This window comes from Lithobates pipiens, unplaced genomic scaffold, assembly GCF_037356315.1.
Source record: "Lithobates pipiens isolate NorthernLeopardFrog02 unplaced genomic scaffold, aLitPip1_a1.2 Scaffold_30, whole genome shotgun sequence".
Classification (NCBI taxonomy): Eukaryota; Metazoa; Chordata; class Amphibia; order Anura; family Ranidae; genus Lithobates; species Lithobates pipiens.
This window is the reverse complement of record NW_027507791.1, coordinates 171,780,483-171,798,372: the sequence shown is the minus strand read 5'-3', so window position 1 is coordinate 171,798,372 and position 17,890 is coordinate 171,780,483. Positions and strand designations below refer to the sequence as shown.

Sequence of the window (17,890 nt, the reverse complement as noted above, 5' to 3'; positions counted from 1 at the left end):
GCCCTCCTTAGGTATCAACGAGATGTGGGCTCTAAGGGTATCCTCAGGAAAATCCCCATTCGAGCTCAGAGTATTAAATAAATTCACCAAGCGCGGGCCGAGAATAGGGAGGAAGGTCTTAAAGTATTGTGCGGTATATCCGTCAGGGCCCGGAGCCTTACCCACCTTCGGAGGTCCCACGGCCGTCTGGACTTCTTCCAGTGTGATCGGGTCCTCCAAGTACTCCCGTGATTCCGATGAGAGGGTTGGTAGACCAGAACCGGTTACATATCTGTCTATATTGTCCTGTCCAGACCCTGAATCGGGCAGGTTGTAGAGATCAGAGTAACATTTTTCAAAGACTTCGACTATTTGGGTTGGGGTAGAGGCCCTCTGGCCATTCTCATCTATCAACTGTGGTATGTAAGAGCCAGATTTCAACTCCTTTACCGACCTGGCTAAGATTTTTCTGCATTTGTCCTCTGACTCCTACGTCAGTTTACGACAAAACTGGAGTGCCGCTTTCGCTTTATAATGGAGTAGGACAGCAATATGGGTATGGAGTGTCCCCAATTCAATCTCTAAGGTCCGTAAGGGGGTATGTTTATGTTTCGCTTCCACAGAGGCAAGTTCACGAAACAGATTAGCAAGCTGTTCCTTCCGTGTTCGTTTGATGCGCGCCCGTGCCTGATAAGTACCCTGCGGAGTACTGACTTGTGAGCCTCCCAAATTATCCCCGGGTCACAGTCCTGCTTTAGTTTTCTTGGAAATTCCCTGGTCCAATTCCCTGGTCACATCTGCTAAAACTTCCGGTATCTGGAGCAGGCTCTCATTAAGGTGCCAGAATAGAGACCTAGGTGAGGGGTAGGGAGCGAGGAGCAAGAGGCAGAAGTGTCAACCGATGGCGAAAGGGGACATTAAAGTCCCCACCTAATATCAATTGGCCCTCCCGAAAGTCACATCATCTGTGCAGGGTAGTTCTGAGGAACGTGTCTTGGTGATCATTGGGAGCGTACACAGTGGCAAATGTAAAAAGGCGCTCTCCAATGTGGCCCCTAAGAAAAAGATATTGGCCCCCAGGGTCCACCAGAGAATCCTGGAGAACCCAGGGGAGCCTGCTAGAGATCAGAATGGAGAGGAGGGGTTAGTAGAGTGGTAGACCTTAGGGAAGGATCTCGACCATAGAAAGGGGAGGCTAGTATTTTTAAAATGTGTTTCTTGTATAAAGGCCACATCAGTACAGGATGTGTTCAGTTCTCACAGGAGGATCCACCGTTTTTCAGGGGAGTTCAGTCCCTTAACGTTTAGAGAGGTGACCTTGACTGAGTCTGCCATCGCTCCTCGGGGAGGGGGGGGGGGACATCAGAGAAAAGCAAAGAAAGTTGAACCAAGGTAGGTTTTGGGTAGGTAATGCATGGTGGGAACTAAGGGGGAGAAAGGAAGGGCAAATGCAAGGAAAGGTAAAGGGAAAAAGAGGCCGGGCACCTCAACCCCAGGGGGAGAGGGAAGTTAAGGGTTGTCCGCACTCAACAGTACAGGAAGGGTATACTAAAACAGCACAATTATGCTATAGCGCTTACCAGATGTACACTGGGTTTAACGCGCTGTCCTACTTGGGTAATTGGGTAGACAGGTTGGAGAGGGAGCCCCCGAATCCTAGTCCCCCCAGCCCCGGCAGTGGTAAATGTCACGTCTGATACCGGTATGCAAATAAAAGACAATCAGTAACATCAAAGAAACAAAAAACAATAGTATAACCAAAACAGAGGTAGAGCATATAACTGTTAGCACTGAGGGGTCTCCTCGGCTCGCCCTAAACGTAGGCATGCACGAGGGAGCCCGTCACAACAGAAAAGGCATCACAGAATGGGATCCACCACCCCCCGTCCCATACCCCTAAAGTACATGCAGTCCCCAAACAAATGCCTTTCTCCCTTTGGCAGATTGTCCTCTCCTTACCCCCGCTCCCCCGTCCACGCCCCGGGGGGAAAAGGGGCAGGGAAGGGGGGAAAGGGGGAGTGTAAGGGGGGAAAGGGGGAGTGGAAGGGGGAAAGGGGGAGGGAAAGGAGGGAAGGGAAGGGTGGGAAGGGGGGGAAGGGAGGGGGGAAACAGGGGAGAGGGGACAAACATGCAGAAATGTCAAGTCCTTTAGCGCACTCCCACCAGCAAACACCCGGACCCCATAAATTTCAACTCCTCCCCTCCATGGTCACCACATCAAGATGAAAGAGAAGCAGCCCTGGTCGGTGCATGGAAAACCCGGCAGGCAAGGGGCTGGGGCCACCATCCTTCCATCCAATGGGAGACTTCACCCGAGCAGCAGTCCTGGGGCCCGCCAATTAGTGTCTCTCCTGCATCTCCAGAGGGAGGCTGGGACTGCCCAAACAGTAAGGGGTAAATCCTCCAGGGGGGTCCAGAGTCACCCTGGAGGGAAGCAGTGTCTCGTACCAATAGGCTCAATAAATAAGTCATCCAGGGTCCCCGAAAGCTGCAGAAGGCAATGTCGGCAAAGAGTAGGTGGGAGCCAGAGGGGGGGACAAGGGGCACATCCAGGGGGAGGGGACACATATGCGGGAATGTCAAGCACTTCCAGTACAGCGCATTAGGTATCACTCAGACCCCCCAAAGTGCAAATCCCCCATCTAAGGTCAAGACTCCAGAAGGGAAGATGAGCCGCCCTGGTCTGTACATGAAAGAACCTGCTGCCAAGGGGTTGGGGCCATCATCCCTTCCTCCAATGGGAGATGCCACCGGCATGACAGCCCCGTGTCCTGTCAAGTGGTGCCCCTCTGACAATGTCGTTGTGGTATATGTGGAGCATCCAGGGAGAGGCAGGGACCACCCAAACAGTGAGGGGTAAAGCCTCCAAGGGGGACCGTTGTCAGACAGGAGGATAGCGGTGTCTTGTACAAGTTGGTTAATTAGACAAGTCATCCAGTGTGTTTCTGTGAGCAGCGGAAAGAAAGGTCGGTAAGGATTATGAATGGGTGGGGGCCAGGGAGTGCATAAAACTGCCACCAGATGACCGGGGCAGAGAGGGCAAGGGGATGAAAGTCAGATCTGGTAGGTGGGGGCGGGGGTGAGGAGTGTCCCTCATATTACTCACATTGGCCATACCTTGAAGCTGAGCGCTCTGCATACCCAGGACGTTCTTCTGTATAATCTAGCCTATCTGTACACATTAGTCGGTCCTCTGTATACACTAGTCTGTCTGTATACACTAGTGTATACAGATAGGCTAGATTATACAGAAGAACGTCCTGGGTATGCAGAGATGGAGGCTAGGGTATACAGAGAGAGAGGCTAGAGTATGCATACTTGCTAGTGTATACAGACGGACTAGTGTATACAGAAGACCGGCTAGTTTATATAGGGAGGCTAATGTGTGCAAAAGACAGGCTAGTGTATACAAATAGGCTAGATTATAGAGAAGAACATCTTGGGTATGCAGAGAGAGCGGCTGGGTTACACAGAGAGGCTGCTGTATGCAGACTTGCTAGTGTATACCGGTGGACTAGTGTATACAGAGAGGCTTGGGTATACAGAGAGCTAATGTATAAAGAGCAGCTAGTGTATACAAAAGACATCCAAGGGTATACAGAGAGACTCGTGTATGCAGAAGACCGGCTAGTTTATACAGAGAGGCTAAAGTGTACAAAACACAGGCTAGATTATACAGAAGAACGTCCTGGGTATGCAGAGATGGAGGCTAGGGTATACAGAGAGAGAGTGAGGCTGGGTTACACAGAGAGGCAGGAGTATGCAGACTTGCTAGGGTATACAGAGAGCGAGGCTAGAGTATGCATACTTGCTAGTGTATACAGGTGGACTAGTGTATACAGAAGACCGGTTAGTTCATGGTCACCACATCAAGATGAAAGAGGAGCAGCCCTGGTCGGTGCATGGAAAATCCGGCAGGCAAGGGGCTGGTGCCACCATCCCTCCATCCAATGGGAGGCTTCACCCGAGCAGCAGTCCTGGGGCCCGCCAATTAGTGTCTCTCCTGCATCGCCATCGGGGGCTGTGTAGAGAATCCAGAGGGAGGCTGGGACCGCCCAAACAGTAAGGGGTAAATCCTCCAGGGGGGTCCAGAGTCACCCTGGAGGGAAGCAGTGTCTCATACCAATAGGCTCAATAAATAAGTCATCCAGGGTCCCCGAAAGCTGCAGAAGGCAATGTCGGCAAAGAGTAGGTGGGAGCCAGAGGGGGGGACAAGGGGCGCATCCAGGGGGAGGGGACACATATGCGGGAATGTCAAGCCCTTCCAGTACAGCGCATTAGGTATCACTCAGACCCCCCAAAGTGCAACTCCCCCATCTAAGGTGAAGACTCCAGAAGGGAAGATGAGCCGCCCTGGTCTGTACATGAAAGAACCTGCTGCCAAGGGGTTGGGGCCATCATCCCTTCCTCCAATGGGAGATGCCACCGGAATGAAAGCCCCGTGTCCTGTCAAGTGGTGCCCCTCTGACAATGTCGTTGTGGTATACAGTGACTACAAGTAGTATTCAACCCCCTGCAGATTTAGCAGGTTTGATAAGATGCAAATAAGTTAGAGCCTTCAAACTTTAAACAAGAGCAGGATTTATTAACAGATGCATAAATCTTACAAACCAAAAAGTTATGTTGCTCAGTTAAATTTTAATAAATTTTAAACATAAAAGTGTGGGTCAATTATTATTCAACCCCTATGTTTAATATTTTGTGGAATAACCCTTGTTTGCAATTACAGCTAATAATCGTCTTTTATAAGACCTGATCAGGCCGGCACAGGTCTCTGGAGTTATCTTGGCCCACTCCTCCATGCAGATCTTCTCCAAGTTATCTAGGTTCTTTGGGTGTCTCATGTGGACTTTAATCTTGAGCTCCTTCCACAAGTTTTCAATTGGGTTAAGGTCAGGAGACTGACTAGGCCACTGCAACACCTTGATTTTTTCCCTCTTGAACCAGGCCTTGGTTTTCTTGGCTGTGTGCTTTGAGTCGTTGTCTTGTTGGAAGATGAAATGACGACCCATCTTAAGGTCCTTGATGGAGGAGCGGAGGTTCTTGGCCAAAATCTCCAGGTAGGCCGTGCTATCCATCTTCCCATGGATGCGGACCAGATGGCCAGGCCCCTTGGCTGAGAAGCAGCCCCACAGCATGATGCTGCCACCACCATGCTTGACTGTAGGGATGGTATTCTTTGGGTCGTATGCAGTGTCATCCAGTCTCCAAACGTCACGTGTGTGGTTGGCACCAAAGATCTCGATCTTGGTCTCATCAGACCAGAGAACCTTGAACCAGTCTGTCTCAGAGTCCTCCAAGTGATCATGAGCAAACTGTAGACGAGCCTTGACATGGCGCTTTGAAAGTAAAGGTACCTTACGGGCTCGTCTGGAACGGAGACCATTGCGGTGGAGTACGTTACTTATGGTATTGACTGAAACCAATGTCCCCACTGCCATGAGATCTTCCCGGAGCTCCTTCCTTGTTGTCCTTGGGTTAGCCTTGACTCTTTGGACAAGCCTGGCCTCGGCAGGGGAGGAAACTTTCAAAGGCTGTCCAGCCCGTGGAAGGCTAACAGTAGTTCCATAAGCCTTCCACTTCCGGATGATGCTCCCAACAGTGGAGACAGGTAGGCCCAACTCCTTGGAAAGGGTTTTGTACCCCTTGCCAGCCTTGTGACCCTCCACGATCTTGTCTCTGATGGCCTTGGAATGCTCCTTTGTCTTTCCCATGTTGACCATGTATGAGTGCTGTTCACAAGTTTGGGGAGGGTCTTAAATAGTCAGAAAAGGCTGGAAAAACAGATAATTAATCCAAACATGTGAAGCTCATTGTTCTTTGTGCCTGAACTACTTCTTAATACTTTAGGGGAACCAAACAGAATTCTGTTGAATTGAGGGGTTGAATAATAATTGACCCTCTGAATAAACTTTTCACTATTTAAAAAAAAATTAAACAAAGAAATAACATTCTTTTTTGCTGCAGTGCATTTCACACTTCCAGGCTGATCTACAGTCCAAATGTCACAATGCCAAGTTAATTCCGAATGTGTAAACCTGCTAAATCTGCAGGGGGTTGAATACTACTTGTAGGCACTGTATGTGGAGCATCCAGGGAGAGGCAGGGACCACCCAAACAGTGAGGGGTAAAGCCTCCAAGGGGGACCGGTGTCAGACAGGAGGATAGCTGTGTCTTGTACAAGTTGGTTAATTAGACAAGTCATCCAGTGTGTTTCTGTGAGCAGCGGAAAGAAAGGTCGGTAAGGATTATGAATGGGTGGGGGCCAGGGAGTGCATAAAACTGCCACCAGATGACCGGGGCAGAGAGGGCAAGGGGATGAAAGTCAGATCTGGTAGGTGGGGGCGGGGGTGAGGAGTGTCCCTCATATTACTCACATTGGCCATACCTTGAAGCTGAGCGCTCTGCATACCCAGGACGTTCTTCTGTATAATCTAGCCTATCTGTACACATTAGTCGGTCCTCTGTATACACTAGTCTGTCTGTATACACTAGTGTATACAGATAGGCTAGATTATACAGAAGAACGTCCTGGGTATGCAGAGATGGAGGCTAGGGTATACAGAGAGAGAGGCTAGAGTATGCATACTTGCTAGTGTATACAGACGGACTAGTGTATACAGAAGACCGGCTAGTTTATATAGGGAGGCTAATGTGTGCAAAAGACAGGCTAGTGTATACAAATAGGCTAGATTATAGAGAAGAACATCTTGGGTATGCAGAGAGAGCGGCTGGGTTACACAGAGAGGCTGCTGTATGCAGACTTGCTAGTGTATACAGACGGACTAGTGTATACAGAGAGGCTTGGGTATACAGAGAGCTAATGTATAAAGAGCAGCTAGTGTATACAAAAGACATCCAAGGGTATACAGAGAGACTCGTGTATGCAGAAGACCGGCTAGTTTATACAGAGAGGCTAAAGTGTACAAAACACAGGCTAGATTATACAGAAGAACGTCCTGGGTATGCAGAGATGGAGGCTAGGGTATACAGAGAGAGAGTGAGGCTGGGTTACACAGAGAGGCAGGAGTATGCAGACTTGCTAGGGTATACAGAGAGCGAGGCTAGAGTATGCATACTTGCTAGTGTATACAGGTGGACTAGTGTATACAGAAGACCGGTTAGTTTATACAGAGAGGCAAATGTGTACAAAAGACAGGCTAGTGTATACAAATAGGCTAGATTATAGAGAAGAACGTCCTGGGTATGCAGAGATGGATGGCTAGTGTATACAGATAGGCTAGATTATACAGATAGGCTAGATTATACAGAAGAACGTCCTGGGTATGCAGAGATGGAGGCTAAGGTATACAGAGAGAGAGGCTAGAGTACGCATACTTGCTAGTGTATACAGATGGACTAGTGTATACAGAGGACCGGCTAGTTTATACAGAGAGGCTAATGTGTACAAAAGACAGGCTAGTGTATACAAATAGGCTATATTATAGAGAAGAACGTCCTGGGTATGCAGAGAGAGAAGTTGGGTTACAAAGAGAGGCTAGTGTATGCAGACTTGCTAGTGTATACCGGTGGACTAGTGTATACAGAGAGGCTTGGGTATACAGAGAGCTAATGTATAAAGAGATGCTAGTGTATACCGACGGACTAGTGTATACAGAGGACCGGCTAGTTTATACAGAGAGGTTGATGTGTAAAAAAGACAGGATAGTTTATACAGATAGGCTAGATTATACAGAAGAACGTCCTGGGTATGCAGAGATGGAGGCTAGGGTATACAGAGAGAGAGGCTAGAGTATGCATACTTGCTAGTGTATACAGGCGGACTAGTGTATACAGAAGACCGGTTAGTTTATACAGAGAGGCTAATGTCTACAGAAGACCGGCTAGTGTATACACATAGGCTAGATTATAGAGAAGAACGTCCTGGGTATGCAGAGATGGAGGCTAAGGTATACAGAGAGAGAAGTTGAGTTACAAAGAGAGGCTAGTGTATGCAGACTTGCTAATGTATACCGGTGGACTAGTGTATACAGAGAGGCTTGGGTATACAGAGAGCTCATGTATAAAGAGATGCTAGTGTATACAAAAGACAACCAAGAGTAGACAGTGAGGCTCATGTATACAGAAGACCGGCTACAGAGAAGCTAATTTGTACAAAAGACAGGCTAGTGTATACAGATAGGCTAGATTATACAGAGGAAGGTCCTGGGTATGCAGAGATGTAGGCTAGGGAATCCAGAGAGAGACTGTGTTACACAGAGAGGCTAGAGTATGCAGAAGACCGGCTATTTTTTTTTTTACAGATAGGCTGTACACAAAATAGAGTCAGAAAGAGAATCCTATTGCATAGAGGTAGCGAGAGATGGTTGCATTAATCTTAATGTGCAGTGTGTAAAAGGTTTTAAAAAGATGGTTTTGTGTGACTTTTGCTTTAACGTAAAATTAGCTGTAGACATTATAACTTGTTACAATGATTTAGAGATAGTAATCTCTATAAAATAATAATAATAAGTATAGCAAAACAAACACTGGCAGAAAGACGGCTTACACTGCTTTTCTCACATTTTGCTGCGGTAAAAAGAAATGTTTTGTCACTGTGTTTTAACTGTGACAGATAAGGTGGAGAAAAAGAAGTAATACAGTACATGACAGCTGATACTGGTTGAGTAATAAAACTGTTTTATTAAGATGTAAGACTAGTTTTATTCTCTACATATAGGCTTTTCAGAGAGTTGTATAATATAGGCGACCAATAGGACATTTAAATGGCTTAATATTGTAGGGAGGAAGTATCGCAGTTCAAAGGTAAGAGATTGAAAGCTTAGCTTGAAAATGGCCGAGAAATAGTTGCGTTAGTCTAAATTTAAAGGATATGCCGGTACCAATGAGAAAGCTTATATTAGACTAGTTGATCTTTGCATTACACAATCCTATTATTATTATTATTATTATTATTATTATTAAGATCATAGTGCAGAGAGATACTCAGTTAATGTCAGAGATACTCGGTCAATGTCAGAAAAGCAATAAAACTGTTTACATCGTTAGAGAGCGATAGTTACATTACTCTTAGTATGTGCAGCATGTCTGGTAGCAAATGGATGGTTTTGTGAACATTTTGCATTAAGGTACAATTAGCGGTAGAACTCATGGAAGTGAATAGATTTAAGCGGATTTTGAGATAGTACTCTCCATTTCTAATAAGAAATAAAGAAAAATAAGTCAGGATGGTGTGTCAGGACTGTCACATACTCACAGTTCCGGTACAAATATGCAAAATAGAGCAAAAGAGTACATGGTTTATTTTGATGTATGATAGTTTTATTGCATGCTTGATGTGGATGATTAAAATCGTGTAGTGATCTATATTTAGCATAAGAATGAAAAGGCATAACCTGGCAATGAGACAAACTCCATTAGAGATGTGAGCTAGATGAAATAATGAGATGTCTCTGTATAGCCCAGATTGTCTTCTGTTATCACTTAGCCTACCCTCTAAATTCACTAGCCTCTCTATATACACCAGTATGTTTACACTAGCCGGTCTTCTGCATACAATAGCCTGTCTTCGATATACACTAGCCTATGTTCTGAATACACTAGCCCGTCTTCTGTCTTCTGTATGCCCTAGCCTGTCTTCTGTATACATTAGTCTCTCTGTATAAACTAGCATCTCTGTATACCCCAAACTGTCTTCTGTAAAAACGTGTCTCTCTTTATAGCCTGTCTAGCCTTTCTTCTGTACACACTAGCTTCTCTGTATACACTAACCAGGCTTCTATATACAATACCTTCACTCTATGCACTAGCCTCTCTGTATAATTTAGCCTCTCTATATACCCTAGATAGTGTTCTGCATCTCCGTAGTGGTAGCCTCTCCGTAGAAGCCAGCCTTTATTCTGTATTCACTAGCCTTTCTTCTGTATGCTGTAGTCTTCTATATATACTAGCTTCTCTGTACACCCTTGCATCTCTGTAATACACTAAACCCTCTGTATACCACAGCCTGTCTTCTGTATACACTAGACTGTAAACACTAGCTAGAATACACCAGCCTGTCTTCTGTACCCACTAGAATCTCTGTATACACTACCCAGTCTTCTGTATACACTGTCAGCTTGGATGTATACCCAAGCCTGTCTTCTGTATACACTAGTCTCTCTAGATGCACGGTCCTATCTGTATACACTCGACTCTCTCTATACACTAACCTCTCTATATACACTAACATCTTTGTATATACTAGCCTCTCTTTAAATTAGCCTCTCTGTGTACCCCAGCCTCATTGTTTACTCTAGCATCTCTGTATACTCAAGCCTATCTGCTTACACGAGTCTGTATTCTGTATTCACTAGCCTGTATTCACTAGCCTTATATATACTAGCTTCTCGCTTCTCTGTACACCCTTGCATCTCTGTACACTAGACTCTCTGAATACACTAAACCCTCAGTATACCACAGCCTGTCTTCTGTATACATTAGACTGTGAAAACTAGCTAGAATACACCAGCCTGTCTTCTTTACCCAATAGACTCTCTGTATGCACTACTCAGTCTTCTGTATACACTGTCAGCTTTGATGTATACCCAAGCCTGTCTTCTGTATACACTAGTTTCTCTATATGCACTGTCCTTTCTGTATACTCTCGACCCTCTCTATACATTAACCTCTCTATATACACTAACATCTTTGTATATACTAGCCTCTCTTTAAATTAGCCTCTCTGTGTACCCCAGCCTCACTGTTTACTCTAGCATCTCTGTATACTCAAGCCTATCTACATACACGAGTCTTCTGTATTGTGTATTAACTAGCCTTTCTTCTGTATGCTGTAGTCTTCTATATATACCAGCTTCTCTGTACACTCTTGCATCTCTGTAAACACTGTGTAAACTAGCCAGTCTTATGTATACACTCGCCGACTGTATACACTAGACTCTCTGAATACACTAAACTCTCTGTATACCACAGCCTGTCTTCTGTATACACTAGACTGTAAAAACTAGCTAGAATACACCAGCCTGTCTTCTGTACCCACTAGACTCTCTGTATACACTACCCAGTCTTCTGTATAGAATGTCAGCTTTCATGTATACCCTTTCTGTATACACTAGCTTCTCTATATGCACTGTCCTTTCTGTATACACTCGACTCTCTCTATACACTAACCTCTCTATATACACTAACATCTTTGTATTTGTCTTTAAACTAGCCTCTCTGTGTACCCCAGCCTCACTGTTTACTCTAGCATCTCTGTATACTCAAGCCTATCTACATACACGAAACCTGTATTCTGTATTCACTAGCCTTTCTTCTGTATGCTGTAGTCTTCTATATATACCAGCTTCTCTGTACACCCTAGCACTGTAACAGTACTAGGTTCCTGTATTACAGAAACAGAACACCAGCAATAAGGTGTATACTGTGCAGGAGGCACACAACACCGACTCTAACTTCTGCACTGCAGATGCATGTATTGCAGAAATTGAACACCAGTAATAATATGTGTACTGTGCAGGAGGCACATAACACCCACTGTAACAGTGCTAGGTTCCCAAGCAGTAAAGGCACTGTCCCTGCCTATAGTCCTCTTTCCCTGACCACCGCAACACACTATACAAGGCCGCCGCGCTGGCGGCCTTATATAGTGTGGGGTGTGTACTAAACCCCCCTGAGCTATAATTGGCCACAGGAATCCTGCCTGTGGTGAATTGTGGCTCTCTTCACAGAGGATGTCACATCTGTTCTTATTATATAGAACCTATTATGCTCCTCGTAAACTTTTTCAGTTTGGCCGAACGGCCGGACGCAAGTTGCCCCCGGTGCGGGAACATGGGGGGAGACATGATGCACATGTTTTGGAGATGCCCGAAGTTGATCCGCTACTGGACAGAGGTGACAGGAACCATTGATCGGGTGGTTGGAACCTCCACCAGGATGGAGGCGAAGTATTGTCTCCTGGGATTAGTTGAAGGAGTTGGAAACCCAGGAAGTAGCCAGATGGCAGTTCTGAGATGCCTATTTCAGGCAAGGAAACTGATTGCTCAACCCTGCTTAGCCTCCAATGTTGGCAATGACTTGGTTTTTTTCGCTTGTTTCCCAAGATGACCATGTTGGCGTTTGTCAAGATGGTTGAGAGTGCCCGAAGAGATCGCCTATGGCCCCATCACGTTGAAAGTGCCTGATCTTGTCTGATCTCGGAGGCTAAGCATTGTCGGGCCTGATTAGTAACTGGATGGGAGACCAACTGGGAATACCAGGTGCCGTAGGATTCTTTTTATGTTGTTGGCGTTGACATGGTTTATTTTTTCCGCTTGTTTCCCAAGGTGATCATCTTGGCATTTGTCAAGAGGGCTGAGAGAGCCCAAAGAAATCTCCTACGGCCACATCCCCCTGAAAGCGCCCGATCTCATCTGATCTCAGAGGCTAAGCAGGGTCCGGCCTGGATAGTACCTAATTAAAGGTGCCGTAGGAATCTTTTTATATTAATGGCTTTGACCTGTTTTTCTTTCGCTTGTTTCCCAAGGTGACCATTTTAGCATCAGTCAAGAGTTTTGAGTATGTCCCAAAGCGTTCGCCTGAGGTCACATCACCCTGAAAGCGCCCAATCTCAGAGGCTAAGCAGGGTCTGGGTCAGATGGGAGACCGGCAGGGTCTATGTTGTTGGCGTTGACCTTTTTTTTTTCACTTGTTTCCCAAGATAACCATCTTGGTATTTGTCAAGAGGGTTGAGAGTGTCTAAATAGAACACATATGGCCACATCACCCTGAAAGCGCACAATCTCATTGATCTCGGAGGCCTAGCAGTGTACGGCCTGGTTAATACCTGTATGGGAGACCATCTGTGAATACCAGGTGCCGTAGGCTTCTTTTTATGTTGTTGGCGTTTACCTGTTTATTTTCGCTTGTTTCCCAAGGTGACCATCTTGGCGCTTAACAAGAGGGTTGAGAGTGCCCAAAGAGATCACCTACGGCCCCATCACCCTGAAAGCGCCCAGTCTCATCTGATCTCAGAGGCTAAACAGTGTCGGCCCTGGTTAGTACCTGGATGGGAGACCGCCTGGAAATACCAGGTGCCATAGGCTTCTTTTTTTGTTGTTGGCTTTGACCTGTTTTTTTTCGCTTGTTTCCCAGGGTGACTATCTTGGCATTTTTCAAGAGGGATGAGAGTGCTCAAAGAGATTGCCTATGGGCACATCACCCTGAAAGCGCCCAATCTCGTTTGGTCTCAGAGGCTAAGCAGGGTTGGGCCTGGTTTGTACCTGGATGGGAGACCGCCTGGGTTTTCCAGATGCCGCAGGCTTCTTTTTATGTTGTTGGCGTTGACTTGTTTTTTTTGTTTGTTTCCCAAGGTGACCATCTTGGCGTTTGTCAAGAGGGTTGAGCGTGCATTTGATCTCAGAGGCTAAGCAGGGTTGGGACATGCTTAGTACCTGTATGGGAGACCGCCTGGGATTTCTCAATGCCATAGGCTTTAGTTTTAAGCTGTTGGCATTGACTTATTTTTTTTATTTTTATTATTCTTTTATTAAGTAGAACAACATAAATATAACAGTCAACCATACAGCATGACCCAGGGTCACAATTACATGCTAACAAAAAATAGGCAGCCAAATAACTCTGGGTTCTCAGAGGGGAGTCCTACAGTTTCATGCAGAAAATAGAGAAACCCCACCTCCGACATGTAGTACAGTATAACTAGTGCAGCTCCGTTCGGACAAATGTAATCATGGAGAACAACTGGGACCACAGCGAGCCAGCTTATCATGACCTACGTGAACCAGAGTAAAATATGAGCCGGTCATGTCCAGAACCCTGGGGTTCTTCTGGGTCCTGAAGGCTAGTAAGGAGACAAGGCATAGTTAAAGGGAGGACGGGGGAAGAAGAGAGTGCAAAGACGGAGAGAGAGGAGGTGGGGGGATGGCGGCGGGGAAAAAAAGAAAAATAAAGACAAAAAGGGAGGGGGGAATGCCACCCAGGGCAGACATGGCCTACGTAGGTAAACGTTAGATGTTCAGTCGTTTTCTGGGACGGGGGCACTGCTCACCTCCCGAATGTAGTCTCGAGTACCAGTAAAATACCTCCAGGGCCTCCATGTAACACTAAATGCCTCTTCAGTGTTGTGAAGGGTGGCGGTCAATTCTTCCATCCGGAGAATATGATTGACTTTGGAATACCACAGCACCTTGGATGGGGGCTGAGGCTGCCTCCACAGTGCGGGAATGCAGGCCCGGGCGGCATTCAGGAGTTGCATTGTGAGGTTTTTTTTGTATTTTCGAACAGGCTGTTCGGTCAAGTGTAGAAGGCACGCTACTGGGAACCCAAAAGTTCCTCAAGGTCGGGCATGCCCAGAAAAGGTGTCCCATGGTCCCCATATCTGAATTTCACCTCCAACAAACATCCGGGATCGATCTATCCATTTTATTCAGAAGGTATGGGACTCTATACCAGCGTGAGACTATCTTGTATCTTGATATTGGTTTGCGATGGAAGCTTTATGTACTAAGGTCAGGATCTTCCCTATCTGTTGTGGGGTAAATGTGATGCCTAAGTCCCTCTCCCATTTGTGGATAAATGGTGGGGTCGACTCCTCCTCCTGACTACTCAATAGGTTGTACAGGAGGGAGAGGGTGTGTCGCACAGGTTCCCTTTTGTGACAGATGGATTTATAGGGTGTCAGGTCTCTAGGAGTGTAGGGGGCCCTTTGTATGGCCAGAAGAAAGTGACGAAGTTGATAAGGACTAAACAAGTCAAGCGGAGGGTCAGAAAGCTCGGCGACAGTTTGCGTGGTCGGGAGCCCTCCCGTGGGCCACACCTCTCCCAGACGCTGTTTCCCCACCACTGTCAACTGTCGCAGTTTCTTGTTGGTAAATCCCGGTGGGAAGTCTGGATTACCTATAACCGGAGTCATTGGTGATGGCAGGGGAGCAATGTGTGTGCAGCGGAACAACCTCCGCACAACAGCCAACGTAGCTCCCACTACGGGGTGACCTCTGAGGTCTTTTGGTAGGGAGGACAGGAGCCACGGGGAGGTCAATAGGAGAATGGAACCATCCTCAATCTCCATCTCCACCCACTGCTTGTGTGGGCCATTACAATGCCAATCAACGACTCTCGCTAGCAGAGTCACTCTGTAGTATTGTCTGAGATCTGGGAGACCCAGACCCCCCTTGTCCTTTGGTCTGGCAAGCAATTGCAAACGGGCTCTGGGCGGTTTGCGCGCCCAAATAAAGTCCCGGAGCAGCACCTGCAGTTGTCTGAAAAAAATTGGGGGTAACCGGATCGGTAATGTCTGGAACATGTATAAGATCCGAGGGAGGGCCATCATTTTGAATGCATTACAGCGGCCGAACCAGGTCAGTGTTAAAGCATGCCAGTTTCCCAAATCAGATTTCAGTCTATCCAGGAGAGGGACAAAATTAAGCAGGTACAATTGCGCTAAATCCGCTGCGATGTCAACGCCCAGTTAACGTATAGATTTTTCAGCCCAGTAGAATGGAAAAGCGGACCGGAGCCTCTTGGCCTCACCATCCGGGACCGATATATTCAATACAGCCGACTTGGCGCAATTGTTTTTATAGTTTGATAGGCTGCCGTGTCGCTGTAGAGACGCAAGTATTTTGGGAAGCAAAATGTGTGGATTGGAGACGGAAAAAATTAGATCGTCAGCGTACGCCGCAATTTTGTGGTGTGCCGAGGGTTTGGATATGCCAGTAATATTCGGGTCATTCCGAACGTGACACATAAGTGGTTCCAGTGTCAGAATTAAAATTAGGGGAGACAGAGGGCACCCCTGCCTTGTCCCATTAGTGATGGGGAAAGAGTCCGAGCACCCCTCGGTCACCCGTACCGCTGCCGACGGCGTGGAGTAAAGCGACATTACCCAGCTCATCATGTTGGGGCTAAGACCTATATGTTCCAGGGTGGCCTGCATAAAGTGCCAGGCCACCCTGTCAAAGGCCTTCTCCGCGTCCGTTGACAACATAAGCAAGGGCCTTCCCTGTACATGCGCCGCATGGATTAAATTGAGGACTCGGGCCGTATTGTCTCTAGCTTCCGACTTATTTATATTTTTTTGCTTGTTTCCCAAGGTGACCATCTTGGCGTTTGTCAAGAGGGTTGAAAGTGCCTGAAGAGATTGCCTGCGGGCACATCACCCTGAAAGCACCCGATCTCGTTTGATGTTGGAGGCTAATAGAGTCGGGCCTTGTTAGTACCTGGATGGGAGACCGCCTGGGAATACCAGGTGTCGTAGACTTCTTTTTATGTTGTTGGCGTTGACCTGTTTTTTTTTCGCTTATTTCCCAAAGTGACCATCTTGGTGTTTGTCAAGAGGGTTGAGAGTGCCTGAAGAGATTGCCTATGGCCACATCACTCTGAAAGCACCCAATCTCGTCTGATCTTGGAGGCTAAGAAGAGTCGGGCCTGGTTAGTACCTGGATGGGAGACCACCTGGGATTACCAGTTATTGTAGGCTTCTTTTTATGTTGTTGGCGTTGATTCGTTTTCTTTTTTTTGCTTGTTTCCCAAGGTGACCATCTTGGCATTTGTCAAGAGGGTTGAGAGTGCCCAAAGTGATCGCTTACAGCAGCATCACCCTGAAAGAGCCCTATCTCTTCTCTTCTCTGAGGCTAAGAAGGGTTGGGCCTAGTTAGTACCTGGATGGGAGATGGCGTTGGAATACCAGGTGCCGTATTCTTCTTTTTATGTTGTTGACATTGACCTGTTTTTTTTTCACTTGTTTCCCAAGGTGACCATCTTGGCATTTGTCAAGAGGGTTGAGAGTGCCCGAAGAGATCACCTATGGCCCCATCACCCTGAAAACGCCCAATCTCGTCTGATCTCGGATGCTAAACAGTGTCGGGCCTGGTTAGTACCTGGATGGGCGACCGCCTGGGAATACCAGGTGCCATAGGCTTCTGTTTTTTTTATTTTTTATTTAGTAGTATGCGACATACAATGCAAAGGCAACTTCACAGAATGTGTGATACAAATAGTTACAAACAAATGATCATATTGCATGGATATCAGAGCCAATGGTAAGAAGTCTGAGGAGAATAGCACGTGTACAGCTTTGCGGTCATATCAAGATGAGATTAAAGCTCCATCTCGTTGGGATCCTCTACCACTTAAATTATTATTGATACTAGCCCTGCTACCCTCGAAGAGTTTAGATATCCATAGATAGGGGAAGAGTATTGTGTAGTAGTCAAATGGGGTCGGAACATACCATTTTCTTTTCCCTTTTTTGAGTTAAGAAGGGAAGTAGTAGAACTGAAAGGAGGGAGAAGGGGAAAGAGAAGATTGGGGAAGGAAATGGCAGAAAAGGAAAAGAAGGGGTAAGGGGGTGTCGTGGGTAGAGTGGATAGGGTGGGGTCCCCTCCCAGGGAGCAAGAGACGCCCTCGGCTGGGTAGGGTCCCCTCCCAGGGAGCAAGAGACGCCCTCGGCTCACCAGCTCATCAGCTGTCCAACGTTTGGAACAGCGATCTCCAACGATCACCATGAGCTTACTATGTCTCGCGGAGGTATTCCTCCGAAAAGCGAAACTGGGTCCAGTAGAACCATCTGTTCCCATGCTCCTCCGTTTTATCCCTCATTGTGGCAGTCAGGTCTTCCATTCGTTCAATATCATTTACCCTTGCGAACCACTGGGTCACCATTGGAGCAGATTGCTCTTTCCACGACTTGGGATGCAGGCCCTAGCTGCATTGAGGAGATGTTTATGATAACGCTTATGATAACGCTTTCTCGACATAGGAGTTAGATTGAGAAGAACTGCTGCGGGATCATTGGCTAAGGAAATGTCTGTGAACTTGTGGATGAGTCTCAGGACAGGCTGCCAGAATGTTTGTAATTTAGGGCATTCCCAGAAAATGTGGAGAATGGTGCCAGTCTGTTGCCCACAGTGACAGCAGAGGTCAGATTGACCGGGGAATATTTTGGCCAACA

At 46.8% G+C, this 17,890-nt stretch overlaps 3 pseudogenes; all 3 read left to right on the top strand.

Annotated features, from left to right (window-relative positions):
• Positions 1 to 12,093: 12,093 nt before the first annotated feature.
• Positions 12,094 to 12,212, top strand: LOC143949266 (5S ribosomal RNA; annotated as a pseudogene).
• A 4,086-nt stretch (positions 12,213 to 16,298) lies between these two features.
• On the top strand, positions 16,299 to 16,417 carry LOC143947959 (5S ribosomal RNA; annotated as a pseudogene).
• A 322-nt stretch (positions 16,418 to 16,739) lies between these two features.
• On the top strand, positions 16,740 to 16,858 carry LOC143946833 (5S ribosomal RNA; annotated as a pseudogene).
• The last annotated feature ends 1,032 nt before the right edge of the window (positions 16,859 to 17,890 follow it).